Genomic DNA, 11,574 nt, shown 5'->3' with positions numbered 1-11,574 from the left:
GCTCGGTATGCTTAAAAGGGTTATTATTATAAATAAGTATATCGTCTAGGTACGCAGAGCAGAAGTCGTCAAGGTAGTCCTATAAGGCGTTATTAATATAGCTTTAAAAGCTGCCTGGGCCGTTATATACGCTAAAGGGTATAACGGTATATTCGAATTAGCTAAAGCGCAATGCGAATGCAGTTTTCCATTCATTACCTTCTCGTATTTAGAGGCGGTTAAAGGCGGCAATAATATCAAGCTTGGTATAGATTTTAGCTTAGCTAAGCCGCTTAAGAGTCTTACGTATAAGCGGTACGGGGTATTAATTCTTAATCGTAATAGCGTTAAGTCCTCTATAGTTAACGCAGAATCAAATACCTCCTCCTAGCTTCTTAGTAAGGAGGATAGGGGCAGCTACTAGGGATATACTGGGGCGAATAAACCCTTTATTAAGGTGCTTATCAATATACTTTTTAACAACTAGAAGTTTGTCTTTTAACATTAAGTAGGGTTTCTTATAAGGTAGCGTTTTTCCTTATTTAATATTAATGGCATAGTTATTAGGTTAATATAGGGGGAGTATATCTGCGCTCTTTTATAAGCACATATTAATAAAGTTATAGTACCTCTCGGGAAGGAGCTTATGGAGTTCCTCGTTAGTAAGTCCTTTTTTAAGCTTTATAAACTTCTTAAAGTCTAAAGGTAAAAGTCCGTAGAGTTCTACAGGGGCATCATTTTCTAAAAGGTTAACTATATCTATCCTATTACTATAGAGGACATAGTCCTATTCTTTATTAAGCTTATATAGTTATAATCAGGAGGCTACAGTAACGGTCTAGCCTTTCCTATATGCTATACGGTAGAAGGCCGTAGTACTTATATAGTAGTAGTTGGTCGTAGGTAGGGTAATAAGGGGTTCCTTAGGTTAGTATCCTAGAAAGTAGATAGAGGCGGTTAGGCTATGTCCTAGGCAGGTCTCTCTATAGTATTTAGAGTTAAAGGTTACTTCTCTCTTTTTNCAGTTAATGGCGGGGNTATATTATTTAAGCTAGTTTATTCTAAGGATAATAGGGTAGTTAGTAAGTAGTGTAATATAGGCCTAGAGTTCTTCCTAGTGCCTATTTATATCTAGGTAGAGTTATACTATATAGGTAATCTTCTACATAGTATAACTACCATTAGCGAGTTATAGGGCGCGGGCTTTAATAAGGGGTAAGGTAGGTAGGTTATAAGTACGCACAAATTAGGTATTTATAAATTTATTAGTAGCTCCGCAATTAATTATAGAACGGCTTTTATATTATTTTTTAGCAGTAGTTCCTATTACAGGTAAAACTATCTATTTCCGTCTATTTATCTTTACTAAGTTATCTATTAAGCAGGCCGATATATAGATCCCCTTATTATTAGGGCGTCCCAACCTACGACTTAGGGCTGGGACTTGGCATTTTCCGTTTCCATATCTAACTCTACCGCTATTACTACGTCTTCGTTTTATACGGTAGTAGCATATAGCAACGTATTTAGTGTTTAAGGTACTAGGTTAGGTATTAGGCGGCAGCTGCTAAACCTAGCCATTAGGTAGTTTAGGCTATAGCTATAACAGCCTTCTTAATAATATCTATAGCAACGCTTTAGCTTTTAGAGTAGCTTGCGTTTTTCATCTAGTAGCTTCTATAGGAAGGTTAGTATAGAAAGGTCGATATTAGGACCAGTAGTATTGCTTAGGGTAGTAGGCGTTAGTAGTTTAGTAGGTCCGGAGGGCTTCTATAGGGAGGTCTTTAGGTAGGGGTTTACAGTAGCGATCTGATTTAGTCGTCGTTTAATCTTCTATATAGCTACTACTATATTATAAATATTATTATAGTTATAGCTAGCGGCTGCATAACTAAGGCGATAAGTAACTTTTTTAAGGAGATCTTTTTAGTCTTTAGTATCGTCTCGGGTAAGGGCTCTGGTATATTCCTAGAATTTAATATAAAACTCGTTAAATAATTCAGTAGGGCTCATCTTTAGGGCACGTAGTTTAGCTTAGTTGGTGGCTAGTAGGTTATAGTCGTGGTATATTAGGTTAAGATTATTAAGGACTTCTTAGTAGGACTACTACTTCTAGGGGCTATTGGTCTCCCATTAGGCAAAAAGTCTATTAAATAGTGTACCCTTTATTCACCTAATAATATAGCCAATCTTAGTATCTTCTATAGGAAAAAGGCAGGCGCTTTAAGTTAGTTTCTCGCGGATTTATATCTTCTAGTGGCTGTATTCTTTACAATCTCCCTAAAAAACTAAAAAATTAGGGTAACATATATTAGACCCTACAGTAGTAGCTTAGGTTTAGTCGTTATAGCTTTTATTATTACTTTAGTAGGGGTTCCCGTTAGGTAAGGCTGCTTAGCGCTAACCCTCTATTAAGCGTTAAGTAGGTAAAGTTACTAGGGGCGTAAAGACTTAAGTGGCGTTATATATAGTAGAGAGGTGTTTAGCGTTATTACAAATATGCTCATTAAGCTAAGATTATAGGTATTTAATTATGCCTTCTTTTTTAGTAACCGTAGTAATAAGTGCAATCTCAGCCTTCTTTAACTGTTAGACGTCGCGTTTAGACATATAGAGGTCATCTTTAGTTTCTTAACGCGTGTTATCGGCGAGCGCCTCGCGAGCTTATAGGTCTTAGATAATATCGCGATCTTAGGTAGTACGCATCTTAGCTTATATAAGCTTTAGGTAGTAGTTCTATAAAAGGCAATAGTATTTATTAGGTTCTCATGCTACCATTTTTACAAACGTCTCGGCGTCTTATATTTTAATTTTAATAGGTAATAGCCCTTCCGCTTACTTATCCGTAGTTATATAGTTAATAAAAGATAAGATATTATTAGTGTCCATCTCCTTAGGGGTTAAGGCTAGGGCTAATAAATCAAATTCTCCTGGGATTAATTAGCGTCGTAGGTTAAGTATAGGTATTAGATTGTTCTTTGGGTTTAATATAGTGGCTAGTAAGGAATATTGTCTTACTATTATAGGTTCCTTAGAAGTATAAAGTGAGGTAACTTATAGGCACGCTGCTTCTGGCAGCGCCTATAGTATTATAGAGACGTAGAATTGGTTGTAGGCTGGGTATTAGTGGTAAAAAGGCGCAACGTAATGTTACGGGACGGGGGCAGTGGCTATAAGACGTATGTATTCAAGGAGTCTATAAGACGTTGCGCGATCGATCGTAAGGGTTAAGGGCGTAAGGAGGTGATATACCTACGCGTAGCTGACATAAGCTGTACGCGAGGTGTACGCGAGAGCACGGGGCTCTCCTATGGAGGCCCCTGCGGTGGGGTTCCGTAACAATCTTATAGTAAAGCTAAAGGAAAAGCTTAATTTAATAACACCATTACTTTTTAATAGATACATTCTCTCCCTAAATAAGGATTCTATTGCTTTACGCTAAAAGGGTTAAGGTAAAAAGATTAACGTTATTAACGTTAATTCCCTAAAGTAAGGATATGTGGAGTAATACGCTTATAGAGCTTATGTTACTTCTATCTATTAACCTAAAGCTTTATTTAATTTCTCCGTTACCGCCTAATACTAGGAACTAACTAAAGATAATATTCTTACCCTAAATAAACGCCTTTTTTAGTAAATAAACTATCTTAATTAGGGACTACTCTATATACCTATTAATCTTCCTACTACTAAGCTCTTTATATTTATTAATAGATTATTTATAAATAATAAAGATTTTAACTCCTAGTTAGGATATAAGATTATTATTATAAACGAATTTACGGGAGAGAATAACTTTATAATCTATAGTAATCTTATTTATTAGAGCTTAATTAAAAGCAAGCGCGTTACCCGAAGTGTTTTGGCATTAAAGATATATAGAATGGTTAGCGGAGTTAATATAGTAATTATAATTAGAACTACCCTAAAGATAATTATAGATCGACTTGAACTTCTTGTTATCCCTATAATTATATATACCGACTTATATTCCCTTTATAAGTATTTAGTTAAGCTTAGTACCACAAAGGAGAAGCGCCTTATAATTATATTATGGCACTTTAGCAATCCTATAAGCGTTAAAAACTCTTTAAGATTTAATAGATTAATGGCTAAGATAACCCAGTAAATATAATAATAAAGGCAAACCCAAATAAGGTACTAAAGACGTTTATTAATATAAATACTCTACGTATATAAGTTTAAGGTTAGGTTAAAAGGGAGTCCCTAGAAATTTCTTAGTTACGTAAGGTCTTAAGATATCTAGGAACTTTAACTAGCGGTTAAAGTTATTTAATTAGTTAAATTCTCTTGCTAAGACTTTTTGGAAAGGGGGATTTTATAAACCCTAACTTAACCTAGCTAATTAGGATTTTCTATCCCCGGGATAGAAAATCGCTATTAGCTCGCTTACTACTAGCGCCTTAGCGGCCCTTTAAATAAGATACCTACCTATAACTCCTAAGCAAGAGAGCTACGTGCTAAGAGGCAAAATTTAGGACAGCGAGACTTATATTATAATGGCAATAGTAAGTAAGGAGGATTTATATTTGTTATAATAGTTAAGCAGTATTTATATATAGATAGTAACTATAAAAGAAGAGTTGCTAGTGTCGGGAATAAGGCAAGTTGCCGTCACGTATGGTAAACTGCCGTCACGTAATGGCAAGTTGCTATTACGTGTCGCCGGGGCACTAGCGTGGCGAGGAGCCTTAAGTTCCTCGCCCTTCCTTATTCTAATTAATAAGCTTTATTAACCAATATCACTGTAACCTACTTGAGTAGTCGTTATTAGTAAGTTACCCTATGTGACCAACACCTATAGATTTAATTAATATTATCTTAGTAGCCGAATATTTTATTAAGTATATCTTTAAGCTGTATAGACTTCCTAATTTAATAATATCTAACTATAGAAGCTAGTTTGTTTTAGACTTTTAGTAAGCCCTATATAAATAATTAAGTATATAAACACAACTCTTAACTATATTTTATCTAGAAATAGATAGTTAAACTAAAATTATAAATACAATTATAGAATAATATCTATAAATATACTACTCCTACCTGCAAAACAACTAAGAAAAGTAGCTGCCGTTAGCTAAGTTTACTATAAATAATATAATTAATTAATTAATAGGCGTAACGCCGTTCTACGCAACCTATAGATAAAACCCTTATTTTAGATTTAGACTACGACCTAAAATTAATATAATAGGACCCACAATTAAGAGGATTTAGTTAATTAACGCGTATAACTTCGCTAACTAAATAAAGTAGTTAACGGAACTACTATAAAGTAAATTAACGTACGCCTAAATAGTATAGGAATGGCATGTAAATAAAGGATAAGCTTCCGTATAGGACTTTAAAGAAGGTAATATAGTTTACCTAAATATATAAAATATAATGACTTAACGGCCCTTAAAGAAACTTAATTAGAAGTTTGCGGGCCCGTATTAAATTAAGAAGAAACTAAACTTATACGCCTATAAGCTTAAACTGCTAACTAAGATAAAAATATACCTAATATTTTATATAAGCTTGCTGCATCCTTTAAAGGGAGAACCTTTAACTCGCGAAGTACCGCCGCTACTTCTTATAATTGTTAACAACGGTAATAGTTCTTACTTTATTAACTTAATTAATAATATACAATAGAAAATACGATCTAAATAATTTAAACTTTTTATTAAATAGGAAGGATATAAAATATAAACCTAGGAAATCTATAAACAGATTAAGGCTAACGCGTCTTCCTTAGTAAAAGAATTTTATAAAGACCATCCTTTACGGCCTACTTTAGCTAGATAGACACGATATAAAGGTAAATAACTGCTACCTAATATAAATACACGAAAAACGACAGCAGGGAGCTTAAAATTAAAAAGAACTTAAAATAAATTACGACACTTATAATACGGTGAAATTAAGAGCCTTAAAATATTAAATTATTTAAGCTCCTAGCTAAAGGGGGGGGTAGTATAACAAGACTAGCCTAGTTATAGTAAGAATGTCTTAGTAAAACACTTAATAGATAAATTTTACTAAGTTCTACTAACTTAATTAAATTCTACTAAATTCTGCTAAAATAAATATTTAGTAAAAATCGACGCTTAACCAAATTCTGTTAAATTTTACTAGCTTAATTAACTTCTGCTAAGTTCTGCTAGATTTTACTAAAGTCTATTAAGACCGCGTATATGCGCACGTATATGCATACGTATTAACTACTAAGACCCCTAACTATTTAGTTACGGGATTCTCGTATTATTCCTTTCTCTTCTTTACATAACGTCTTATTCTTTGCAAGAGCTATACCTATAGATTTAAATAGAATTTATATTATTCCTTTAAATCTGCCCTAAAGCCTCTTCGCGCCTTTATATATAGCTTACTATAGGGTTTATAGCGGCGCGATTTAAAGTATTAGTAGGTATTATAATTATCTAGGTATTTACGGAGGTCCTAGGTAAGGCCGTTTTAAGTATACTTTCGCATAATTACCTTAAAAGTATAGTTAAAACCGTAGTGGCCGTCTATAGAATTGTTATAATTCCGCTTAAGGATCTCCTATTATAGTAGTATATAATTTAGCACCTAGACCTTATTATTTTATATAAAAAGTCCTTAATTATTAAAGGTGTAGTTCTTGTTATTAGTAGGAACTTATTTTTAGGTTAACTAATTATATATAAAGCGTATAAAGGCATCCTTTTTTTTTACTTTATAAATAAGATTAATTATTGACTTAGGGGGGTGTTTTATAAACGCCGTTTTGGCTAAAGTAGCTACTACTACCTTTTGCCGTGGCATATAACTTTATGTAAAGTTAGTGCTAATAAAGTAATATATAATGTGTAAGTAACTTATTAGGTTATTATAGGGGACCGTAGCCTAAGCTAAGGGGTCTTTCTTAGGGTTAAGCGCTATTAGGCCAGTTAAAGTAGTTTTAGAGAGAATAGTAGGATACTCTAGTCCGCCGGCGCTAAGTTTGTAAGGGTTACTTATATACTATATATATGCTATTTACTAGTATAGTATAGTAGTACTAGGGCCGCCTACAAGGCCTATAACCCGCAACTTTTACTATAATATAGGTAGTATAGCATTAAAGATTATCCTATTGCTACTATTTTTAAAGCCTTTAGTATAATCTAGGCGCTAGGATAGTATATTAATGGGATTTACTTTACCTAGCTTATATTTAATCTTAAAATTAAACTTAGCTAGTTTCTTAGCGTATTAGGCCTAGTAAGTAAATAAGCTCTTAGTAGTTATAAAGTACAGTAAAAACTGGTTAGTACGATATCTAATTATAACGATATACTCTATATTACGATCTATACCCCTTAATTAAAATATTTTTGGTGTAATATTACAATATTCTAACTTTTAATAATATTATTAAGTTCCCTCTACTAAAATTGGTATAGCCAGTATTTTATAAAGTAGATTTAACCTTTCCTTACCACTAGTTTAGCCATTAAATCCATTACATAACAATTAAATTCTATTAAAATTACCCTTAGATCTTACTCTTTATACTTAATTCTACCTCTTTAATATAGCGCGGCATTAAAATCCTAAAAGGCGTCGTTATTACGGTATTTCTAACTATAAGCATTAGAAGATTTATATCTACTACTATAAATATCCTAACCTTATACAGAGGTAGCTTATAAATTAGGCTACTAACGCCTTTTACTATAAGTTTAATTAATCCTTAATATCTAAAATACTTAGCGATAAGTTTAACTACCTAGATTTAACTAAAGTCTATTATAGGTAAGGTATATATAAGCATAAAAGAGACGCCAAGCAACCTCTCTTAGAGGAGGCACTCTTTAAGTAGTACTAACGCCTATAGAACTCTNGCATTCCTATTACCGGCGATTTTATTTATACCNCTACCTCTTAATTATAGAGTTATATACNTATATTAGTTAAGTTACTAGAGCCTAAATAGTTAATTAGTTAGTTAAAAGGTTTTAAATCTNNTAATAGAATTTATAAAAGAAAGTAATATAGNNAGGCTACGTTAGTTAATATAGAAGGCGCTAAAAATTATATAATAAAGCTTCGTATAATTATTGCGCCTTACCCTTTAAAGGATATATATAATATAGATAAGATAGGGCTATTTTAAAAGGCTATACTAGATACTATATTAGCTACTAAGTTATAATTAGAAACTAAAAAATAGAAGGTAAAGCTATCTTTTACTAATTACTCTAATATAGATAGCTCCGATAAGATTCCTTTTTAAATTATTAGTGCCTTAATACGGCCATGTTACTTTACATAAGCTCGCGTTAATATTAATTTATTAAATATATATTAGAGGTATAATAAGAAGGCTTAAATAATAACCATAATTATACTTAAGTAGCTTACTTAGTTTAATAAAAGGATATAGAATAAAAAGGTTCTTTTACTAATTAACGGCTTTAGCGCTTATAAAGCAGCTATTTAAACAGCTCTTAAAAACAGATCTTTAAAGAATATAAAAGTTAAGTTCCTTCCTCTTAATTACACCTTAGTTTACTAACCACTTAATTAAGGAATAATTACTAACTTTAAGGCCCTCTACTAACGATATTAGTTATAGTTTATAGTAGAATATACTTTAGAAAACTAAGATCTAATTAAGCAGATATACGTCCTTTAGGTAATTTAATAGATAATTACTACTTAAAAGAAAGTTATACTATAAATAATTAAGGGCTGCTTTATTAAATCTACCTTATTTAGTTTTAAAGAAGGCCTATAGCATCGCCCTCACGACTATTTAGATCCCCCCCTTTTAGATAAGATATAGTAGATGGCAAAACAGTTATATATAGTAGGAAGAATTTATAACGTTATAAATATTTAGGATTTTATTAAGCTTCTAGGTAAGGAAGTAGAGGATTTAGCTAAGGATTTTATTAAGTAAGTAGTAGAGCTCTATATAGGGCCCAATCGTGATATAGAAATAGATAAAAATAGCTCTAAATAACCTTAAATAAAGCTTAATAAGGCCTTATAAGCCTTATAAAAGCTTTATCTCTATAAGGAATAATAGAAAGATAGTAAGAGAGACTTAATTACGGCTCTTATAAGGCACGAACGTCGAATTTAAAGCTAATAAGCTCGTAATACCAAATAAAAGATAATTACGACTTATTTTAGTATAGTAGATCGCTTAGTTTTAACGTTAGGCATATAAATATAAGATATTATTACCTAATTATAGCATTTGGTGTATTTAATATATAAATATTAAATACAATAATACCCTTAATATAACGATACGCTTGGCCGTATAAAGCGTATCGTACTAACTAGTTTTTACTATATTTAATATTTGTATATCAAATACACTAAAAGCTATAATTAGGTAATGATATCTTATATTTATATACTTAACGTTAAAACTAAGCGATCTGCTACACTAAAATAAGTTATAATTGTCTTTTATTTAGTATTACGAGCTTATTGGCTTTAAATTTAACGTTTATGCCTTATAAAAGCTATAATTAAGTCTCTTTTACTATCTTTTTATTATTCCTTATAGAGATAAAGCTTTTATAAGGCTTATAAGGCCTTATTAAGCTTTATTTAAGGTTATTTAGAGCTATCCTTATCCGTTTCTATATTGCGATTAGGCCCTATATAGAGCTTTACTACTTACTTAATAAAATTCTTAGCTAAATCCTCTATTTCCTTACCTAAAAGCTTAATAAAATCCTAAATATTTATAACGTTACGAATTCTTCTTACCGTATATAACTATTCTACTATCTACTATATCTTATCTAAAAGGGGGGGATTTAGATAGTTGTAAGGGTAATACTATAGGCCTTCTTTAAAACTAAATAAGGTAGATTTAATAAAGCAGCCCTTAATTATTTGTAGTATAACTTTCTTTTAAGTAGTAATTATCTATTAAATTACCTAAAGGACGTACATCTGCTTAATTAGATCTTAGTTTTCTAAAGTATATTCTACTATAAACTATAACTAATATCGTTGGTAGAGGGCCTTAAAGTTAGTAATTATTCCTTAATTAAGTGGCTAGTAAACTAAGGTGTAATTAGAAGGAAGGAACTTAACTTTTATATTCTTTAAAGATCTATTTTTAAGAGCCGTTTAAATAGCTGCTTTATAAGCGCTAAAGCCGTTAATTAGTAAAAGAACCTTTTTATTCTATATTCTTTTATTAAACTAAGTAAGCTACTTAAGTATAATTATAGTTATTATTTAAGCCTTCTTATTATACCTCTAATATATATTTAATAAATTAATATTAATGCGAGCTTACGTAAAGTAATATGGCCGTATTAAGGCACTAATAATTTAAAAAGGAATCTTATCGGAGCTATCTATATTAGAGTAATTAGTAAGAGATAGCTTTACCTTCTATTTTTTAATTCCTAATTATAACTTAGTAGCTAATATAGTATCTAGTATAGCCTTTTAAAATAGCCCTATCTTATCTATATTATATATATCCTTTAAAGGGTAAGGCGCAATAATTATACGAAGCTTTATTATATAATTTTTAGCGCCTTCTATATTAACTAACGTAGCCTNNCTATATTACTTTCTTTTATAAATTCTATTANNAGATTTAAAACCTTTTAACTAACTAATTAACTATTTAGGCTCTAGTAACTTAACTAATATANGTATATAACTCTATAATTAAGAGGTAGNGGTATAAATAAAATCGCCGGTAATAGGAATGCNAGAGTTCTATAGGCGTTAGTACTACTTAAAGAGTGCCTCCTCTAAGAGAGGTTGCTTGGCGTCTCTTTTATGCTTATATATACCTTACCTATAATAGACTTTAGTTAAATCTANGTAGTTAAACTTATNNCTAAGTATTTNNGATATTAANGATTAATTAAACTTATAGNNAAAGGCGTTAGTAGCCTAATTTATAAGCTGCCTCTATATAAGGTTAGGATATTTATAGTAGTAAATATAAATCTTCTAATGCTTATAGTTAGAAATACCGTAATAACGACGCCTTTTAGGATTTTAATGCCGCACTATATTAAAGAGGTAGAATTAAGTATAGAGAGTAAGATCTAAGGGTAATTTTAATAGAATTTAATTGTTATGTAATGGATTTAATAGCTAAACTAGCGGTAAGGAAAGGTTAAATCTGCTCTATAAAATACTGGCTATACTAATTTTAGTAAAGGGAACTTAATAATATTATTAAAAGTTAGAATATCGTAATATTACACCAAAAATATTTTAATTAAGGAGTGTAGATCGTAATATAGAGTATATCGTTATAATTAGATATTATACTAACTAGTTTTTACTATATAACGATACCCTTAATATAACAATACGCTTAGCCGTATAAAGCGTATCGTACTAACCAGTTTTTACTATACTTAAGATTATTATAATTATAGAGTACGCGCGTTATATGCGCCACGTCTTTAAAGTAATAGCGCCGCGTCTTAAAGCATTATACTATAGCGAGCAGTTCTTTATTATGCGTATTATACTATACTTTTAGGCTAGTAAGCATCTAACTATAATAAATAATTAGGTGCTAGTAGAGTTAGTCTCTCTATTTTAAAGGCTGTA

This window comes from Cenococcum geophilum, assembly GCF_001692895.1.
Source record: "Cenococcum geophilum 1.58 unplaced genomic scaffold K441scaffold_28, whole genome shotgun sequence".
In the NCBI taxonomy this organism is placed as follows: domain Eukaryota; kingdom Fungi; phylum Ascomycota; class Dothideomycetes; order Gloniales; family Gloniaceae; genus Cenococcum; species Cenococcum geophilum.
The sequence above is the reverse complement of the archived record's forward strand: the minus strand, read 5'-3'. Positions refer to the sequence as shown.